General features: G+C 36.1%; 1 protein-coding gene across 4 annotated transcripts in view; it reads right to left on the bottom strand.

Moving 5' to 3' along the window:
• Window positions 1-22,824, bottom strand: part of NSD3 (nuclear receptor binding SET domain protein 3) — a 125,881-nt gene that overhangs the window by 102,333 nt on the left and 724 nt on the right. The window lies entirely within an intron of this gene.

Here is a 22,824-nt window from a genome sequence, read left to right as displayed (position 1 = left end):
ATCCCTAGACCAACTACTGTGCCTGACACATTATCAATAAACAAATCAATTATAAACCAAAGGGGGCATCACAATAAGGGCCCATAGGATTGGCTTAACAATACAAATATTTCAATATGAATTATAACCATTAACTAGTTTTACTGAAATGCCACTTTATGAGCAGCAGGCATTTAGAACTGACTGTACAGATTTGCTTCTTCCATTCTTAAGAAAGGTTATGAATAAAGCTAGTAAGTATCTACACTATGATAATATGTCCAACGCAAAACCAAACTAGCAGTAGGTAATTCAGGTCGCTAAGAGGAAAACCACAACAAAAAATTTTTGCCCCAATTATTTTTAAATTTTTTCAAAAGTTATTATGTAAACTTATTATTATCAAGTAGTCCTTCCATTAGAAATTGGAGAAGATAGTTGGTTTTTTTTTGTTTTTTTTTTTTAGATTTTTATCTATTTATTTGAGGGAGAGAAGGGGAAGGAACAGAGGGAGAGAGACAAGCAGACTCCATGCTGAGCATGGAGCCTGATGCGGGGCTCAATCCCAGAACTCCAAGATCACAACCTGAGCCGAAACCAAGTGCTGCATGTTTGACTAAGCCATCTAGGCTCCCCTAGAGTAGAAGATACTTTATTACGTGCTGGAAGCACAGAGTATAAACACATCACACAAGATAGTCATTGACAGACAAGAGATTTTTCTCTCAGGAAACTAAACATTTACATAACCACATTAAATACAAAGCTCACTACCATGAATCAAATAATTCTATGGGCATATATAAAATATTAACATATTAGGGTCCACGTTTATTAAAACAATAGATATAAAATAAAATGAATCTTTTCTGTCTTTTGTTTTAGTGTATAAAAATTGCAGTCACAGGACACCTGGGTGGCTCATTCCATTGAGAGCCCGACTGACTCCTGGTTTGGGCTCAGGTCATGATCTTGGAGTGGTCAGGTCAAGCTCTGTGTGGTGCTCCACGCTCACTCTGTAGTTGGCTTGAGATTTTCTGTCTCTCTCTCTTTCTCCCTCTGCCCCTCCCCTGGCTTGCTCTCTCTCTAAAATAAATAACTAAATCTTAAAAACAAAAACAAGGGACGCCTGGGTGGCTCAGTTGGTTGGGCAGCTGCCTTCGGCTCAGGTCATGATCCCAGCGTCCTGGGATCGAGTCCCACATCTGGCTCCTTGCTCTGCGGGGAGCCTGCTTCTCCCTCTGACTCTGCCTGCCACTCTGTCTGCCTGTGCTTGCTCTCGCTCGCTCTCTCTCTGACAAATAAATAAATAAAATCTTTATAAAAAAAAAAAAATTAAAAAAAAAAAAACAAAAACAAAAACAAAAACAAAACCCCTGCAATCACTACTAATGATATCAAGAGAAACTGTCACCACCGAGCATAACACATCACCACTGAGCATAATACATGATAAGAATCTGAACCTCTAATAAAATGACTTTCCTTTTTTCAAATTATTTATAGACAAATACAAAACCTGTACTAAACACAAGATCAATTTATATGAGAATGACAAGCTATATTTGAGGTGTCTTTGAGTAACTTTAGCATCCAGAGAACTGCCAAATGTGTTCAGGTACCTGAAATTCATGTTTATCTTTAATTTTCAAGGCAAAGGGTAGCAGTGCCATCTTTAATCATGGAAAAATCAACCATTAAGACCAATCTAAGTTGACCCCTGAACAACACGGAGGTTCGGGGCTAACGCCAAGTGCAGTCAAAAACCTGCAGATAACTTCTGACTTCCCCAAAATTTAATTACTAATAGCCTACTGTTGACCTTACTGATAACATAAACAGTCATTTAGTACATGTTCCATGTTACACATATTACATACTGTATTCTTACAATAAAGTAAGCTAGAGAAAATATTAAGAAAACCACAAGGAAGAGAAAAATACACTTACAGTACTGTATTTATTTAAAAAAAATCTGTATGTAAGTGAACCTGCACAGTTCAAATCATAGCAGTCAACGGTCAACCGTACTTCAATTCTAGAAAACGTACAAGGAACTTACGATGTTTTGTTCATTGCTGTGCCCTATCCCCTGGTACAGTAAGGGAATGAGGAAGGCTGCTAAATGAATACAGAGATGGCGTGAAACAACAAAGGAAATTACAACTGCTGTTTTATTAAATACTCATTTCCAACCAAGTAATGAAGGCAGAAGAAAATACATTTGGCTATCAAATAGAGCCAAAAGCATAGCCCAAAATCATAGCACTAGTGGTTTGCTATAAGAGGACTTCAACTTCATAATCTAAAATTATGCAGATAATTCCAGTATGTAACCTTCTTTGGAAACCTCATCGAACTGCTGTGTTATGCTAACCTCTAAAATTACTAACATTTCTCAAGAGTCAAATATGACTTACCAAATCAAATTTGGTCTTTTGTATCTAGACTTTACGTAACTCACTGATCAAGAAGTGATCCAAAATTTAAATACATGACTAAGAAGGCAATACATTTACCAGCAAGTTTACACTCTAAAAGGGGGTTTTTCCAATCTGAGCACTACTAACATTTTGGGCCAGATAACTTATTGTGGAGGGGCTGTCATGTGAATTGTAAGATGTATAGTAACAACCTGACCTCAACCCACTAGATGACAGTAGTACCACCTGCCAGTATTAAGAACCAAAAATGTCTCCAGACCTTGCCAAATGTTCCCTTGGGGGGCAAAATCCCCCCAGGATTGAGAACCACTTTCCTAAAATGTAAATGCTTATTATCTCTGAAAGGAATTCTGGATGAGTTTTTTTTCTTTTTTTGCTTTACCTTTTGCTTCTCTCTAGATTCTATAATGAGCATATAAAAATTTTAATATATTTTTCAAAAGAAAAAATACCATCCACTAATTATAAACCAAGAAAATATTCATATTTATTCAGCTTGTACCCAATTTTTAAAGACTAATGGGCACAGATGTTTTTCCAAATATGAAGTATTTGGAGTATCTGGATATAAGTATCAAAATGTTAAACAAAAAACTGCAATTCAATAGACCCAGATTTTTATCTATATAAGAATCTCTTGAGGGGCGCCTGGGTGGCTCAGTGGGTTAAGCCTCTGCTTTCGGCTTAGGTCAAGATCTCAGGGTCCGGGATCAAGCCCCACATTGGGCTCTCCGCTTAGCAGGGAGCCTGCTTCTCCCTCTCTCTCTGCCTGCCTCTCTGACTACTTGTGATCGATCTTTCTCTGTGTCAAATAAATACACAGAATCTTTATTAAAAAAAAAAAAAAAAGGAAGACTCTCTTGAAGCTTCAAATGAAGAATACTTTAAAGATGCTTTAAGCAGAACAGTGTCATTTACTGAGCACTTATGTCTTGTTCCAAGTGCTTTATAAGAATTACAACATTAAGCCCTCAGAAAAACTCTGTAAAGTGAATATTAGCATCTCCATTTTACAGAAGAGGAAATTGAAAAACAGGTTAGGTGGCTTGTCCAAGGTCACACAGATATTAAGTGATAAAGCCAGGAGTCAAACTAAGACAGTCTTACTTCATGACCTGCACTCTTTATCACATGCTGTACTGTAACTGACCATTAAGCCACTTTTCTCTCATGTCTAAATTAGTTCAGAAAGGCAATGCTTATTGCTTCAGAAAACATCCCTTATTACTGTAATTAACAAAGACAAGATCTTCAACTTGGATAGAGGCTGTGATAGAATAATGTCCCCCTACCACATGCCCACACACTAACCCCTGGAACCTGTGAATATGTTACCTTATGTGCAAATGTAATTAAAGATCTTACAATGGAGAGAATATCCTAGGTAATCTAGGTGGGACCAATGTAATCACAAAGATCCTCATAAGTGAAAAGGGGAGAGAGAAGATTCAGACATCTGAAGACACTGTACTTCTGGCTTTGAAAACAGAGGAGGGGGATCATAACCCAAGGAATGTAGGCAGCCTCTAGAAGCTGGAAAAGGCATGAAAACAGATTCTTCCCTAGAGCCTCCAGAAGGAATGCAACCCTACCCTATCTTGATTTTAGCCCCGTGAGACTTCTGACATCCAGAACTCCGAGACAGTAAATCTGTTGTTTTAAATTTTGTTGTGTTTAAGCCACTAAGTTTGACATCATTTGTTACAGAGGCAACATATTAGAGTTTTTACAGAAAGCATTTCCAAACACTCACTTTGTTGTCCTTACTTCCACTAACATCCCTAAAAAGCATATAAAAGGGAGAAGGGAAATTACCATAGATTCATTAGCCTAAGATTTGGGGAACCTGAAACAAATATCAGTTTAAAAAGTCTTACCTATCACAACATAAATACTCCTACCTATGGATATAAATATACTAATGTCACCTAAAATTTGTCCCTGCACAGCCAGAAAAAGCCATTAGTTGCTACCTTTTACATATGCAGAAGAAAAGGAAATTATTTCTTCCCATTCTGAAGGCACAGTCACTGCTGCTTTCTATGCTCTTGAGTTAACTTTCATTCTAGTCATAGATGTGATGCAAATAATGAAAGGGCAATAAAGCCATTTCCATACATGACACAATGTTATGAGTCCTTTTATTACTAAAATATATTTTATAAAAGATTTTATTTATTTCATTCATAAAGCCATTTCCATACATGACACATTATGAGTCCTTTTATTACTAAAATATATTTTATAAAAGATTTTATTTATTTCAGAGAGCTCTTGAGTAAGTGCATACAAGTGGGGGAAAGAGGGTGGCAGAGAGAAAAGGAGAAGCAGACTCCCCACTGAGCAGGGAACCCGCTCACATGGGGCTCTATCCCAGGACCCGGAGATTATGATCTGGACCAAAGGCAGACACTTAACTGAGCCACTCAGATACCCCTAAAATGCTGTGTTTAAGATTTGCAATTTCTGATAACTAAAATCACTGGACCATACTGGATATTGCGAACAATTTTCACAAAACTATTGGGGGGGGGGGGCGTGGAGAAAATTTGCAGTAGTAAAGACAGCACTATGGTAAGAGCTATTTTTAAAAAATCTTTCAATTTAAACACAGGATAGCCAATTAAAAAAGAAAAGCCTCACATAGCTGTTCAAAAAAACTGTATTACACCAGTATTTTTCTAATGAATAACCTCTAGGTGGAAATGTATCTTGTAAAGACAAGTAACAATAAGTTCCCTAAATAAAAAGGCTTTCATTTACATCTTAAAATGCTGTTTAACTATTTAAGAAAATGTACAGATATAAGTAAAAATAAAATCCTTCCCACACTTCCCATGTTGGCATTTAAAAATCAGAAATTAGGGGCGCCTGGGTGGCTCAGTGGATTAAGCTGCTGCCTTCGGCTCAGGTCATGATCTCAGGGTCCTGGGATCGAGCCCCGCATCGGGCTTTCTGCTCAGCAGGGAGCCTGCTTCCCCCTCTGTCTCTGCTTGCCTCTCTGCCTACTTGTGATCTCTCTCTCTGTCAAATAAAATAAATAAAATTAAAAAAAAAATCAGAAATTAAATCACCTAAGTTATTATAAAAGAATATTTGATTTCCAACTACTTTTTTTTTTAAGATTTTATTTATTTGAGAGAGAGAGTAAGCAAGAGAGAGAACACAAGCAGGGGGAATGGCAGAGGCAGAGGGAAAAGCATACCCCGCAGTGAACAGGGAGCCTAATGAGGGGCTCCATCTCAGGACCCCGGGATCATGACCCAAGTTGAAAGCTGACACTTAACCAACTGAGCCACCCAGGTGCTCCAACTACTTGCAGATAAATCGTAATCAGCCAAATACTGTTTACATCAGTTAAAGTGCCTATGTCTGCTACACAGCAATGTTTGTTCATAGACCCTAAGTCAAAACAACACATAGGAAAATCAGAAATAGGCGGTTCTGCTGGAATGGTTTTCCTACCATTCCAAACCAATGGTATACAAATGACTTTCAGTAAACCCCTTAATCTCTAAAAGGTTAGGAAATGATTCTCGACATTCAAAAACTGACTATGGAAATTTTTCTCTTTTCCCCTCTACTTTGTCAACCCTCTGATGCTTTATGTGGATGGGATTTATTTAGTACATATATGTATGTCTGGACTAAAGTTTGGCTTTAAAATAAGAGTCCCCAGAGAAACATTTCTATACAAAATCATTCTAAACTAATCACTTTAATTATCCACACCAATGTCGCTAAGGTAATCAAAAGCTAAGGCTCACCTTGCTGATTTCCACATTTCACGTGGCATGTTATTCCAGATATATATCTCATTCTGCACAGAATCCTTTTTGTGACATGGTTCATTACTGAACACCAAATATATGCCAGACCCTGTTCCAGGTCCTGGGAAATCAAAGGAAGTAAGATTCTGGTCTCATGGAGCTTAAATAAGCAAGAAAATTTCACATAGTGATAAGCTATATAAGTAATAAAGTAGGGTAATAGGATGCAATGACTGGGGGGCTAGATGGTATAAATAGGATTCACAGATTCAAATCCGGGAATTAGTCATATATAAAGATTTGAAGAGGGTAAGTAAAGAGGTGATCATTAGGTATATCTTTTATTTCCTTTCAATTTCTGTTTGTTTCAGAGGCTTCTGAGCTATGGCTATAGTAAAAAGATTTAAATAATAGTTTAGTCAAGTATTCCATGTAACATGAAAAGTTTAAGCTTTAAATATTATTAAACTTTAATATTCCAAAATACTACTGAAATGAAATTATTCGGTTCTGAATTTTTCGAAATAGCTTTCAAATAGCTATTACTAAGTTGTTTTCTCTGACTGGATTTCTTCACTAAGACCGTATTTTGGAAAAATGAGATTTTAAAACCCAACCCCACAAAAACACAGAAATACAGTAATCATAAGAATGTGAAAAATCTACTTAATTCTTTCCTTTATTAGGACTGCCTAGGAATGGGGCACCTAGGTGGCTTAGCTGATTAAGTGTCTGACTTCATTCAGCTCAGGTCATGTTCTCAGGGTCCTGGATCAAGCCCTACATTGGGCTCCCCTCAGCAGGGAGTTTGTTTGTCCCTCTCCCTCTGCACACCGTCCCCACTCCCAGCTCATGCCCGCTCAAAAAAAAAAAAAAAAGAAAAGAAAGTCAAATCTCGGGATGGTTGGGTGGCTCACTCAGTCAAGCATAGACTCTTGATTTCAGCTCAGGTCATGATCTCAGGGTCATGAGATCTGGCTCCGTGTTGGGCTCTGAGCTCAGCTGGGAGTCTACTTGAGATTCTCTCCTCTACCCTCACTCTCTCTCTGTCTCTAAAACAAAAAAATAAATCTTAAAAATATATATCTAAATCTGTGCTGGCCAAATGTGACTACTTAATTTTAAATAAGTAAAAATTAAATAAAATTAAAAATTTTATGCTCAGATACACTAGCCACATTCCAAGTATCCAATTCAATATGTGCTAGTGGCTGCCATATTAAACACACAGATACAGCATTTTTATCACTGCAAAAAATTCTATTGGGCAGTGCTGATGTAAATTATTTTTCAAATTTGAACTAAACAGTACCATTCCAAAAGAGCTTATAAAAAATAAGGTTCACCATAAACTTTTTAAAGGAATGGGTGTATAGTACTGTGAAGCCAGAAAGAAGTCACAGGAGGTTTAGTAATCAGATTTATATACCAGAATAAGACTCAGATAAATCTGGGGATGAACAAAAATGTATTCTTCCATTGGTCTTTCAGTAATGAGACTTGAATTTTAGTTCTGATTCTACCTTTAACTTAGCTGCTGAACTCTGAAAGGATATACAACATCTTTAGACTTCTGTGTATAGCTCATTAATAGAGGTTAAATCAGGTGATTTGGATAACTGACATGATCCTTAACAATGGGAAACTGGGCTGTGATTCCTCCTACTTATCAATAAATAGATGTATGTTTAGGATTTTCATTCTGACAAAAATATATATGGTTTAAAAAACTTAACTTTAAGGTCTTATATACCATATTAATATTACATAAAGATGTTATTTGTTTTGTTTTATTGTTGTAAGTAGGTTCCACATCTAGCACAGAACGCAACACAGGGCTTGAACTCACAACGCGGAGACTAAGACCTGAGCTGAGACCAAGAGTCAGATGGTTAACTGACTGATCCACCCTGCATTCTCCCATCTTCTTTTTTAAAGTAGATTTTATTTTTAAATAATTTATAAATATTATAAATTATAAATTATAATTTATAATTTATATTTAAATAATTTTTAAATAATCTCTACACCCAATGTGGGGCTCAAACTCACAACCCGAGATCAAGAGTCACATGCTCTTCCAACTGAGCACCCCTAGATGTTATCTGAAAGAGCAAACAATTATATGAAATTCACAACCAATATTTATTTACATAAACAAATAAAATTGTAGAGGGTAAGACCAGCACCACTCTATTTCCTTCTACAAAATCCTCTAAGTAATCAAGGTGTGTTAGACAAGTGGCACACTTTTATTTTTTAATTTTTCTGAGTCTGGGGCGCCTGGGTGACTCAGTGGGTTAAAGCCTCTGCCTTTGGCTCAGATCATGATCCCAAGGTCCTAGGATCAAGCCCCGCATCGGGCTCTCTGCTCAGCAGGGAACCTGCTTCCCTCTCTCTCTCTCTACCTGCCTCTCTGCCTACTTGTGATCTCTGTCTGTCAAATAAAAAAATAATAAAAAAAATAAAATTTCTGAGTCTATACTACTAATAAAAGAGCAACACTGTTTTTAAAAGCATAACTGTACTACCTCACAATCTGTTTAACTCTAGTGTTGCCCCAAATATTTTTGAAATTTTCACTTAAAAATTTTCCATGAAAGGGACGCCTGAGTGGCTCAGTTGGTTAAGCTGCTGCCTTCGGCTCAGGTCTGATCCCAGAGTCCTGGGATTGAGGCCCATATTGCGCTCCTTGCTCAGCAGGGAGCCTGCTTGTGCGCGCGCGCGCTCTCTCTCTCTCTCTCTCTGACAAATAAATAATAAAATCTTTTAAAAAAAATTTTTTCCATGAAAACTGTGTGGATGACAGTTAAGGATATTAAAATATCCTGTATTAGGAAGTGACCTGCATGAAATGAACACAATGAATGAAATACAAACAAATCACACAACCCTATATTTCAGTGAACTAGACAGTGTATCACTAAATACAACTATACAAATTTCATTTGACTATGATTTATTATAGGATGTTTTAGGTTGCTTTGTAGTTCTTATTTTTTCCTGACTAAACCACAGTACTACTGAACTGCCTTGTATCAATACAAAACTTACTAGTAATATACCCTGTTTCCCTTATCTACTTGGTTTAACCTCAACTGTCTTCACTTTGTTCTTGACCACACCCCGCAAAAACAGACACGGTAATTACCACTTGAAGAAAATTTAAATTATTTTTCTATACCTTACATCAAGGGTACTGGCTCACAGTGAAAATTACTCAAACTAATTAACTCCTATCAATCATTTTGTTCCATTCACCATGAAATCTAGTAAACTAACAAGCTGATCCATGTATCTTCCTACCTCTTTCACCAACAAACTTCTAAGTTATGGTACAGTAGTTTCTTGAGGTTAGTTCTTAAAATTGTGCAAATGTTCAAACTTTACTTTCTTTTACCTTGTATTCTCCATTTCTTTTTTTTTTTTTTAAGAATTTATTTATTTATTTGACAGAGAGAGAGATCACAAGTAGGCACAGAGGCAGGCAGAGAGAGAGAGGAGGAAGCAGGCTCCCCGCTGAGCAGAGAGCCTGATGTGGGACTCGATCCCAGGACCCTGGGATCATGACCTGAGCCGAAGGCAGTGGCTTAACCCACTGAGCCAACCATGCACCCCTGTATTCTCCATTTCCCACAGCAAGGCAAAAAAAGAATGTATCACAGAAATGATACATAGTTTTTAAAATTCTAAGTGATTTATTGTAATATCTAAAATCAGAATTTACTAAGTTTATCTTTCCTCTAAAGACAAGTTTTTGGTTCATCAGGATTATCACTTTAATACCTAATGACCAACTGTATTCAACATTTCATCTTGAAAATAAGCAATAAAAGAACATAAGTCACTTCATAGAATACACTCAAATTTTATACTATCACCTATTTGCTTAATCAGAACACTAAGCGTTGGTGAAGCTATAGCCATTATGCTGTTGTAATAACAATAGTGTAAGTAAATTTGGACTGGAAAGTTAACTTCATGTTCATACTTGCACCAGCACGAATTCTTACAACTGGGAAACACTCATATAACCCATGAAAAGATTCTGTTCAAATATTAGTCACCATTCAACTGTTAACTTCTGTGAAAGAAAAACGTAGGCCAACTAAGTTAATGTCTTCATCCATTAAACATGTGACTAACAGCTAGTTCATTTTGCAAATATTTTTCTTATATTAAAAAAAGTCATTAGTTATCACCTATATGCTAGTACAGTTCCAGGTACATTCTAACAATTCTGCTTTGCATCCCTGTAATTCCAAAAAGCAGTCATTTTCATCTCCAGAGATGATAACACTGAGCCTTTGTTGTTAGGATGGGAATAGGTCTCCTTGATTCTTGCCCTACACTCCACTGCCCACTGAGCTGGGAGGAAAAAAAAAAAAAAAAGATGTTTTGTTAAATGGCTTAAAGCAAACAGAATGACAGAACAACTTTCAGGGTGAAGGTCAGTGCAAAGCAAACCTCTCAATAAGAAAAAAATAGTTCCTATAAGATAACAAGTTTGTTACCATTAAATACATAGGTATAGAACACACTTTCTATAGACATTTTCAAAGATAAAATGCTTCTAAATAAAATATAAATGAAAAGAAACATTTTAAAGTACATAAAACCTCTTTCAATAAAGCCATCTTGACTGGACAGGAGAATGATTTTATAATTTAAAAAAATCTGCCACATACTTAGTTTCTTAAACATGAAGAAACTTTGCATGTCAGGTTTTTTTTCTTTTTAAGATTTTATTTATTTGACAAACAGAGATCACAAGTAGGCAGAGAGGCAGGCAAAGAGAGAGGGAGAAGCAGGCTCCCCACCGAGCAGAGAGCCCAATGTGGAACTTGATCCCAGGACCCTGAGACGATGACCTGAGCCGAAGGCAGAGGCTTAACCCACTGAGCCACCCAGGCGCCCCAATGTCAGGTTTTCTTAACAAAGGAAATATGAGCATCTTCTTTTCATCAGTGACTTTCTAAACTCACTCATAAATGGATGTGGAGCATATTTCAATTATATCTCAATAAAGCTGGAAATAAAATTTAAAAAATAAATGCTAATGATTACAAAGAAAAACTGTATCACACAAGCAACTGAGTTATTGTATATTTGTACTACACTTTAAAAATCAAATATTTAACAAAGTTTTCTGACACTGCTGCGTGTTTAAGTTGACTCAAAATTTTCTGGAAATATTCTAAAATTAATTGTGGTAAGGGGCGTCTGGGTAGCTCAGTCCACTGAGTGTCTGAACTCTAGGTTTTGGCTAAGGTCATGATAATCACAGTCATGAGATCAAGCCCTGTGTGGGGCTCTGCGCTCAGCAGGGAGTCTGCTTGGAGATTCTCTCCCTCTGCTCCTCCCCTGATTCTCTCCCTCTCAAATAAATCTTTAAAAAAAAAAAAAATTTAATTTTAACTGTGGTGATGGTTGTACAATTCTACCAATATACTAAAAAACAGTACACTGTATACTTTAAATGGGTGAATTACATGGTATGTGAATTATTTCTAAACAAAACTTATTTTAGTACTATGTTGAATAGCAGTGGTGATAGTGAACAGCCCTGCTGTGTTCCTGACCTTAGGGGAAAAGCTCTCAGTTTTTCCCTACTAAAAATGATATTTGCTGTGGGTTTTTCATATATGGCTTTTATGATACTGAAGTATATATCCTCTATCCCTACGCTGTGAAGAGTTTTATTTTTTTTTACGATTTTATTTATTTATTTGACAGAGAAAAATCACAAGTAGGCAGAGAGTCGGGCAGAGAGAGAGAGAGAGAAGCAGGGTCCCCACTGAGCAAAGAGCCCGATGTGGGGCTCGATCCCAGGACACTGAGATCATGACCTGAGCTGAAGGCAGCAGCTTAATCCACTGAGCCACCCAGGCGGCCCACTGTGAAGAGTTTTGATCAAGAAATGTTGTACTGGTCAAATGCTTTTTTTTTTTTAGTATCTATTGAAAGTATCCTATGGTTCTTGTTCTTTCTTTTATTAATATATTGTATCACACTGATTGATTTGTGGATGTTGAACCAACCTTGCAGCCCAGTAACAAATGCCACTTGGTCTTCACCTCAGCAATCAGATACCAAAAAGAAACAAAAGCATCTGAATCAGCACAGAAGTCACTCTCACTCTTTGCAGATGATATGATACTTTTGTGGAAAACCCGAAAGACTCCACTCCAAAACTGCTAGAACTTGTCCAGGAATTCAGTAAAGTATCAGGATATAAAATCAATGCACACAAATCAGTTGCATTTCTATATACCAACAACAAGACAAAAGAAAGAGAAATTAAGGAGTCAATCCCATTTATAATTGCACCCAAAACCATACAATACCTAGGAATAAACCTAACCAAAGAGGCAAAGAATCTGTACTCAGAAAACTATAAAGTACTCATGAAAGAAATTGAGGAAGACACAAAGAAATGGAAAAATATTCCATGCTCATGGATTGGAAGAATATGAAAATGTCTATGCTACCTAAAGCAATCTACACTTTTAACACAATCCCTATCAAAATACCATCAATATTTTTTAAAGAAGTGGAACAAATAATCCTAAAATTTATATGGAACCAGAAAAGACCCTGAATAGCCAGAGGAATGTTGAAAAAGAAAACCACAGTTGGCAGCATCACAATTCCAGACTTCAAGCTCTATTACAAAGCTGTAATAAAAAAGATAGTACGGTACTGGCAGAAAAACAGATACACAGGTCAATGACACAGAATAGGGAACTAAGAAATGGACCCTCCACTCTATGGTTAACTAATCTTTGACAAAGCAGGAAAGAATGTCCAATGGAAAAAAGACAGTCTCTTCAACAAATGGTGTTGGGAAAATTGGACAGCCACGTGCAGAAGAATGGAACTGGACTATCTCCTTACACCACACACAAAAATAGACTCTAATTGGATGAAAGACCTCAATGTGAGACAGGAATCCATCAAAATCCTCGAGGAAAACACAGACAGCAACCTCTTCGACCTCAGCCACAGCAACTTCTTCCTAGAAACATTGCCAAAGACAAGGGAAGTAAGGGCAAAAGTGAACTATTGGGACTTGATCAAGATCAAAAGCTTTTGCACAGTCAACAAAACCAAAAGACAACCAACAGAATGGGAGAAGATATTTGCAAATGACATATGAGATAAAGGGCTAATATCCAAAATCTATAAAGAACTTATCAAACTCAACACCCAAAGAACAAATAATCCAATCAAGAAATGGGCAGAAGACATGAACAGACACTTCTGCAAAGACATCCAAATGGCCAACAGACACAGAAAAAGTGCTCAACATCACTCGGCATCAGGGAAATACAAATCAAAACCACAGTGAGATACCACCTCACAACAGTCAGAATGCCTAAAATTAACAAGTCAGGAAATGACAAATGATGGTGAGGATGCAGAGAAAGGGGAACCCTCCTACACTGTTGGTAGGAATGCAAGCTGGTGCAGCCACTCTGTAAAACAGTATGGAAACTCCTCAAAAAGTTGAAAATAGACCTACCCTATGACCCAGCAATCACACTACTGGGTATTTACCCTAAAGATACAAATGTAGTAATCCGAAGAGGAACGTGCACCCAAATGTTTATAGCAGCAATGTCCACAATAGCTCAACTATGGAAAGACCCTAGATGTCCATGGACAGATGAATGGATAAAGAAGATGTGATATAGATATACAATGGAATATACAATGCAACCATTAAAAAAAAAAAACTTGCCATTTGCAATGTCGTGGATGGAACTAGAGGTTGTTATGCTAAGCAAAATAAGTCAATCAGAGAAACACAATTATCATATGTGGGGGATCGTGGTGGGGTAGGGAGGGAAAAAATGAAATAAGATTGGACTGGGGTGGGGCGCCTGGGTGGCTCAGTGGATTAAGCCACTGCCTTCGGCTCAGGTCATGATCTCAGTGTCCTGGGATTGAGCCCCACATCGGGCTCTTTGCTCAGCGGGAGCCTGCTTCTCTCTCTCTCTGCCTGACTCTCCGCCTACTTGTGATTTCTCTCTCTCTGTCAAATAAATAATAAATAAAAAATCTTTAAAAAAAAAAAAAAAAGATTGGACTGGGGAGGGAGACAAACCATAAGAGATTCTTAATCTCAGGAAACAAACTGAAGGTTGCTGGGGAGTGCAGGGGTAGGGATGGGGGGCTGGGTTATGGACATTGGGGAGGGTATGTGCTATGGTGAGTGCTATGAATTGTGTAAGACTGATGATGAATCACAGACCCGTACCCCTGAAACAAATGATACATTATATGTTAATAAAAATAAATAGATAAAAATTAAATAAATAAATGTTAAATATATATATATATATATATATATATATATTTTAAAAAATACCTGGGTGGCTCAGGCAGTTAAGCGTCAAAGACTCTTGGTTTGGGTTCAGATCATAATCTCAGGGTTGTCAGAGCAAGCTCACATGGGCTCTGTGCTCACAGTCTAGTTGAAACTCTCTCCCTCTGCCCCTCCCCCCGTTCTCACCCACAGGTGTGTGTTCACAAACATGCGTGCTTTCTCTCTCAAAATAAATTTTTTTAAGAACCTCTGAAACGTTCGTATCTGTTATGTAATTCTACTTCTAGGAATTTATTGTAATGAAATAATGATAGTCATACAGTTTTTTATTTTTTTAATGTATAAGGATGTTCATCAAATCATAATATCCAAAACTTGCTAAGTGCCTAAAATACCATCAACAGAAAAATGGTAAACAGATATGGCACACCCATACAACAAAATTATATGTGAATTTTTTAAAAAACACATTCTTAGTTAGAGGGTGCCTGGGTGGCTCATTCATTAAGTGTCTGCTTTCAGCCAGGTCATGAGCCCAGGGTCCTGGGATCAAGCCTCACACCCGGCTCCCTGCTCAGTAGGAAGCCTGCTTCTCCCTTGCCCACTCCCCCTGCTGTGTTACCTTTCTGTGTCTCTATCAAATAAATAAATCTTTTTAAAAAGTCACGTTCTCAAAAAAATTACTTTCACAATAAAGAATGTTACAAAATAATATTAATGTATAATTCCAGTTTGTTAAAAAATACATAGATGTGTAAGAAAAAAACACTGGAAACATATAGAAATCTTAATACCTACTTCCAGTTGGCAGGCTTTCAAGTGATCTTAATCTTTTCTCTATTTACTGGTTTTCAATTTCTCTATAATAAACAATCCTTTCATAAATTAAGCACAATAAATGTTATTTTTAAACTAGTAGCCACTTTGAAAAGTACAAATTTTCCATTAAAAAGTAAAAACTAAAAGGGCCATCAGCATTTCTTAGGAATATTATGTGTGTGTGCATGTATGTATATGTGCGCAATGCTTTAATTAATACATTAACCTCAATACCTTAAAACTGTATCTACTTCTATCCCCAATAAACAAATTCTAATGATCCATTTTTTTTTTTAAGAGTTTATTTATTTGACAGAGAGAGACACAGCGACAGAGAGAACACAAGCAGGGAGAGTAGGAGAGGGAGAAGCAGGCTTCCCGAGGAGCAGAGAGCCCAATGCGGGGCTCGATCCCAGGACCCCGGGATCATGACCTGAGCCAAAGGCAGATGCTTAACGACTGAGCCACCCAGGCACCCCTAATGATCCATGTTTAATTTTACAGATGATAACACAAAAACCATGAGTTGGCCAAAAGCATATCAATTCTACTTCATACACAAAGCCAAATTACCTAAGTTAGGTTTAAAAAAGTATTTTAAGGGGCACCTGGGTGGCTCAGTGGGTTAAAGCCTCTGCCTTCGGAAGCTCAGGTCATGATCCCAGGGTCCTGGGATGGAGCCCCACATGAGGTTCTCTGCTCCGCAGGGAGCCTGCTTCTTCCTCTCTCTCTCTCTCTGCCTGCCTCTCTGCCTATTTGTGATCTCTGTCTGTCAAATAAATAAATAAAATCTTTTTTAAAAAAAAAGTATTTTAAATCATGTTTGCTTCCACCTCTAGGAAAATGCAACATGTATGTTCATTTCAAAATCTAAAATATTTTTCATCTTTGCTAGGGGAAAAATGAGCTAGAATAAAAAAGAACAACATTCTACTGCATTATAGAAAGGAATTCAAGGGCATGGTAAAGCAAAGCGAGAAGTTTCCCATCAGGGCGCCTGGGTGGCTCAGTGGGTTAAAGCCTTTGCCTTTGGCTGAGGTCATGATCCCAGGATCCTAGGATCGAATCTGAGCTCTCTGCTCAGCAGGGAGCCTGCTTCCTCCTCTCTCTCTGCCTAGTTGTGATCTCTGTCTCTCCAATAAATAAATAAAATCTTTAAAAAAAAAAAAAAGGAGTTTCTCATTACAATCAATATGAAATACTATGTTCCAATGTATTTGGATCCTGCAGAAATCATAAAAGAAACAAAGAGCTTAAAGTGACAAGATTACAATAACCAAATAAAGGCTTTAATTTATGTACATAAATGAGTTGTAAAAATGTCTTTTTCAAAACCACACTGCAGAATGTTATGCAAATAGACTGTATTTGTCAGGTAGAAAGGAAAAAAATTCAAATTTTTCTGCTATCAAATTCCTCAAAAACGAACATTTAACCCTACTGAACATATAAGAAAACAGTCTAGTAAGACGGAAGCAAAATAAAGTTAAGTTTCTCCAGTTAAAAAAAAAAAACTTGATTCACCTAGACAAAATACAGAAAGGGTAAGAAGCAAGAGGCATCAAGGATGAAGTGTCAAAATAGATTGTCACTACTGATTACTTCTCAGGTTAATACTTCTTGAATGGTTACATTAATGTGAAAGCAAGAGAGTCAAAGCAGTTTTTATAAAATAAGATAACTTAAGTTTGAATATTAATATATAGGCAAATTGGATATTTTCTAGGCAAAAGTCATTGCTAGAATCTGCGTGTCAATCTAAAACTAGTCATTAAATTCTACCAAAAACTGCAACAGAGATGAACTCTGAAAAAACAACACTTTGTATAAAATGGAATGATTCTTACAGAATTTAGTGTTATTTTTTGTTTCACATTCATTAATATAGCACTAAGATTTCAAATCACTAAATGACTACACTGCTAGGAAACAGTTTTTTAAATTATCTAGATAACACTTTTGATAATAACAAAAACTGATGATTCAGTTTTTACATTTCCTGACCCCTCATGGGTTAATTTTTCAGGTTACTTTCAGCATATTGGTACCCTGAAACCCTGACTACCACCAAGGTAATACCAGCTAAAGCAATGAGGTGGTTTCTGTAGCTTTCCTTAAAGGATTTATTACCTAGGCGGTGACTATATGATGTTTACTTCCTAATTTTTTTTTTTTAAAGATTTTATTTATTTGAAAGAGAGAGAGAGATCACAAGTAGGCAGAGAGGCAGGCAGAGAGAGAGGGGGGAGGAAGCAGGCTCCCTGTGGAGCAGAGAGCCTGAGACTCAGGGCTTGATCCCAGGAGCTGAAGGCAGAGGATTTAACCCACTGAGTGACCCAGGCGCCCCTGTTTACTTTCTAATTATTTGCTTATACTGTACACTTAGTTTTATGCTTTTTTTTCTTTATATGGAATATTTCACAACTTAAAAGTTTCAAAATGTTTCTTTTTTAAGGTGTTTTGGGTGTGTTTTTAAATGCAGTTATTCTTAAGACTCTACAGTTAAGAGGTACTAGTAATACAAGACTCAACAGATACAATACTATCTTTACCACAGCTAAAATGCCATTAAGTAAAAGCAAGCCTCCATATAAGACTTCTTAACTTCAAATTAATTTAATAAACTAAGTTTAGTTTTACTTACAAAATCAGAAGGGTACATATTTCTTAAATTTAAAATATCTACTTCTATATTTTAAGATGTTCACACATTATACCAAAATTTAAAAAGTATGCTCTATGGTAGAAAAATACTTTATTGTTATTTAATGTTTATTAAAAGAAGGATAATGCAGGCTATGGAAAAAAAAGTAAAAAAACATACATATTTCTAAAAAAAAAGTTTTTAAATAAGCTCCAACCTTAATGTGGGGTTTGAACTCACAACCCCAAGATTAAGAGTCACGTGCTCTACTGACCACCTGCCAGGCACCCCTGAAAAAGTTTTTTTTAAGTAATCAGACAAAAATCTGAAAACCTTATTCTACTTAACATGTCAATCTATTTGGCCTGAGGATTTCCTGAAATCTCAATTTCTCCATCTTTAAATTTGGGTTAAATAATTCTTGTGCTTTCCAATTTCACATTTTAAAACAAAGTCAAGTTACTGTGTAAGAATGCAATCAAACATCTCAGAAAATGTAGTAAGTGCAAGGTATTATTAGATAAATGTATCTATTTATTTATATTTATATATCATCTATACAGAATTCATATTCTTATATAAAAAGTTTTCATTGTCCTATTCACTTTCTCAATATAGCTCTAAATCTACATGGAAAAAAGGGAACCTGGTAAGAAATAAGAGCTATCATTGTAGATCAGTCAATGATGACACAGATCCACATCTTAAAAAATTTAACAGCCAAGAATCATTTTTCAAAGAGCTTTTCAAATTCAAATCTCATCGATGGGCTGATGTACTTTAGGAGTAACAACACATATCCATCTAGTAAAAACTGAACATTCTCTAAATTCACAAAATTTTAAATATGCCTTTTACTTTTTATGCCACACCGTGCAGGTACAACATAATACAGAAGTGTTTGAAAGTACTTATTAAGTACTCAGTAAAGTCAACAATAAAAACCAAAATGAAAACCCTGTAAGCTTTTTAAAAATGTGTTAGGTAGTTGTAGTATAGGTAGTTGTAGTATAATCAATTTCCTAAATTTACCTTTATTAACATTTATAAAAACATTAGTCTTCAGAAAGAAGGTCACCATTCATTTAAAAACTCAAAAGCTGGGCATGTTTATTAACAAAGCAATAAATCATTTCAGTTGTTCTTTCAAAAAATAACAGACTCTTTTTTTTTTTAAGTAAAACTAAAAACACCACTGCACCAGGAAACAGATTTTATAGATACCAAATTCTAAATCTTCTTAAGGCTTTTATGACTTTAATTTTTTAAGTGTCTAAAACAGACTTTGTTTCAAAAGAACCCAATGAATAAGTATCCATGGTAACTTGTTTTCTTCCTGATAGACAAAAATAATTAAAAATAATCGGTGGTGCCTGCTAAGATCTTTTAAAACTTGCTTTCAATGAGCTATTTTTTAGCTCATTTTAAAAAACTTAACAGTGCCTCAATTTTCTTTCCAAGTTTCTTTCCACGACCATGATGGACCTCTTATTTTTTTCATTTCATTGTTACCTTATTTCATTGATAATTTTATTAAAACAGAAAAAAATTCTGCCAAAACCATTTCATTATCCAAAGCACAAACTTTATACTTGTATAAATACTTGTATAAGATACTTGTATAAGGTTCATTTACGTATGCAAAAATATTCTGCGCATATACTATATGTACAATATGGTGAACAAGTATGAAAAACGCCAAACAAGATCCTGTGCCTCACTGAAACTTAATCCCCTTGCACTCATTATGCTAAACGTGCCTAACCTTGAATATTCTCCCTCACCTTGAGCTTCTACAGAAAGCTCAAATACCTTCATAATGATGAAATAATGTAATGTGTTATAAAGACCCAGGTAACAGGTCTGTTACCAAAGCCTTAAACAACTTAACTTCCTTAGGCCTCTGTTTTCTCTCTTATAAAATCAAGTAGTTGGACGGTATCTCCTCCATTTAAATGGGCTGTTAGAGACTTAATTCAAGACCCGCTATATTAATCAAAACAGCAAAAAATCTGTTAACATCCTGATGTTAATCAATATTCCAAACAAAGGAACACTATATGACTCTTTAAAAAAAAATGTTGTAGATCAATATGTGCTCATTTAAAAGGCTGTCCCAGGTAGCCTTTAAATCACAAAAGCAATATGCAGACTGTATGACCCAATTTGTATGCATTTGAAGACAGATCTGCATATGTATGTATAGATATTTTTTAGGAAAACTCAGAAGAAACTTCAAAATGGTTATCAGGGGGAAACAGGATGTTAACTATTTTCCCCTCTACCTCTTAGCCTTTTATAATATTTGAAAAAAAATTAAATAATGAACATATATTATCTTCACACATTTTTTTTAAAGAAATGAAAAGTTCTGCAGAGCCAGGTTCTATAAATAGAAAGACCTGGGTTCAAATACTGACTTGGCTAGTTACCATCTGTGTAGTGTTGAGTTACTCAACCTCAATTTCTCCACCTATAAAGGGAGTTAATAGTAGTAACCTCATACAACTACAATGGAAGGATAAAAAGGAAATCATACACGTGAAACACTCAGCATAGCACACTGTAAGAAGATGACTATTAGCAGCTTTGCTATGATTATTATAAATACTATAAACTCCAGAAACAGAATAGACTTGACATTCCACTCGATGATGACCAATCTCAAAGGCAACCAATTTCCTTTACCCAAAATTCAATCAATCTGATTACAATAAGAGAGAGCGTATTTATTAAAAAAAAATTTTTTTTTAAAGCTATCGCAGGTAGCAGGTGTGCTGATGGACACAGTAATAGGAGCAAAGTCTGGGTTTTAATAATTATCATCTAACTAGAATAGCCTTCTTCATTATATAGATACCCATTCAAGGAGCCAGAATAGTTATAGCAAGGCAGGAGACCCTGATCTTGACCACTGATTACACAGGAATACACTTTTTTTCTTAAGTAATTGAAGCTTCCAACATGAGCTTTTTCTTATTTTAATATACCATAATTTCTTATTTTCCTAAAAATTTATGGCACTGATAGTTCATGCACACAATTTGCCAATTAATTATAAATAACATGTCAATTGAGTGGAAGACATAAACATGAAAAATCTCTATAAATGCCAAAAAGCATATTGAAAGGCATTTTTGAGTGAAACTTCTCCTCACCAAATTCTTAAAGATGCAGACTGAGTATCATCAAACCAAAATACTCCAAGTTGTAAACCTAGCCTTCAAATTAGCAAATACCCTCACAAAGTACTACTCTAACAATATTCAATTTCATTTTTCTAACACACCAAGAACACATCCTAAACTTCTTTATAACAACTGAAAGGATGTTACAGGGACAGGTTAAATCAATATGTAGTACAACTGGTTTGAGTCCATCATAGCACAATTTTAACAGGACTTTCTGGTATTAGACAACAGTTTCAAAATCAACATGACGGGTTAAAGTTTGGATCACCCCAATTACAAGTATAAAACAAAAACAAAAGGTCACACACACACACACACACACATTTAATCTCTTTCAATATGAAAAGAAAATAGGCTACACTTAATTTATCTACTGTTAAGTTTGTCAGGATTTAAGCCTTTAGAACAGTAACCATTTCAAATTACCTAAGAGTTACATTTTGATACATTAAAGAGTTACTGTAGCTTTCCTCAGAGTAACCTGAAGTTCCCACCAAAAACAAAGAAACCAAAAAACCAAAAACTGGCACCTCACTGAGGCTCTAAGAACTGCATGCCTACTTCATAGATCACTCCACTGTGCTGAACTAGCATTTGGAGACTGTACTGAGAGCTAGACACATGAAAGCAAAAGAAGGGATGGAGGACAGAGAGTGCATAAAAAAAGAAAACACTTCTTAACACACCCATCACCTATAAGCGTGAACTACCAAAAACAGTATTTTAAAATACATATATTTCTGATTTTCCAACATTCAAAATACAGCAAGCACATAATCTACCACGAGCAGATCTTTCTACCCCTTCTCACCCCCACACGATGCTTTGCCAAGAGCACAAGCCCAAGAAAAATAACCAATGCAATTTCCTTGTTTATGTAAAGAATTTCAGAAAACATGTTGACTGCTTCTGAAGCTTCTAAAACAAATGAATTTTCAATAGTTAAGGCTTTTCATTATCACATTTGAAATATGTTGGTAATGATTCCTTCAGCTAGTAAAAATATAGTTTCCACTTTATAAAAAGGGTTAATATTACACCGCAGCTCATTAGCATGCCTTGTTTGCAACCAGAGGAAAAGGGAAAGGGGGTGGGGGGAGCAGCAAAACACACAAGATGGAAAACATCACTACCTCCTTTGGTGGTTATGAATAATATTAAATTACCACAAGATGTATGGGTAGGGTTTCATGAATAGAAAGAAAGGGGGTTAACAATATGAACTGGCCCCTTCCAGATTCACACTGATGTCGGAAAGAAGGAATTTATTTACACTGCAGTGCCTGGCAGCAAACATGGCTGCCCCTACCCCCTTTAAATCTGAACAGTCTTCACTCCCTTAGCAAAACCAGCAAATTATGGCCATGTCTCTACTGTCTTGCTACCATAACACTAACACATCTCCTCCTCCCTCAAAGCAGTAAAACCCACACCTCCCCATTTCACAACAATCACAACACCATAACCACTAGCTTCTATATTCACTAGCCTTGAAAGAAAAGGCCCAGAATACACAGAAATACTGGAACAAAAGGCTTTCTCTTCCTTTAACAACCCCCTTCCCCTTCTTTTCCACCCACTCTGTGATGCCTGGTGGATAGTTCTCATCCTTCTCAACATTCAGCTAATTTCCTTCCCTATACCA

This window comes from Mustela lutreola, chromosome 18 (genome assembly GCF_030435805.1).
Source record: "Mustela lutreola isolate mMusLut2 chromosome 18, mMusLut2.pri, whole genome shotgun sequence".
In the NCBI taxonomy this organism is placed as follows: domain Eukaryota; kingdom Metazoa; phylum Chordata; class Mammalia; order Carnivora; family Mustelidae; genus Mustela; species Mustela lutreola.
This window is presented reverse-complemented; position numbering and strand designations above follow the sequence as displayed.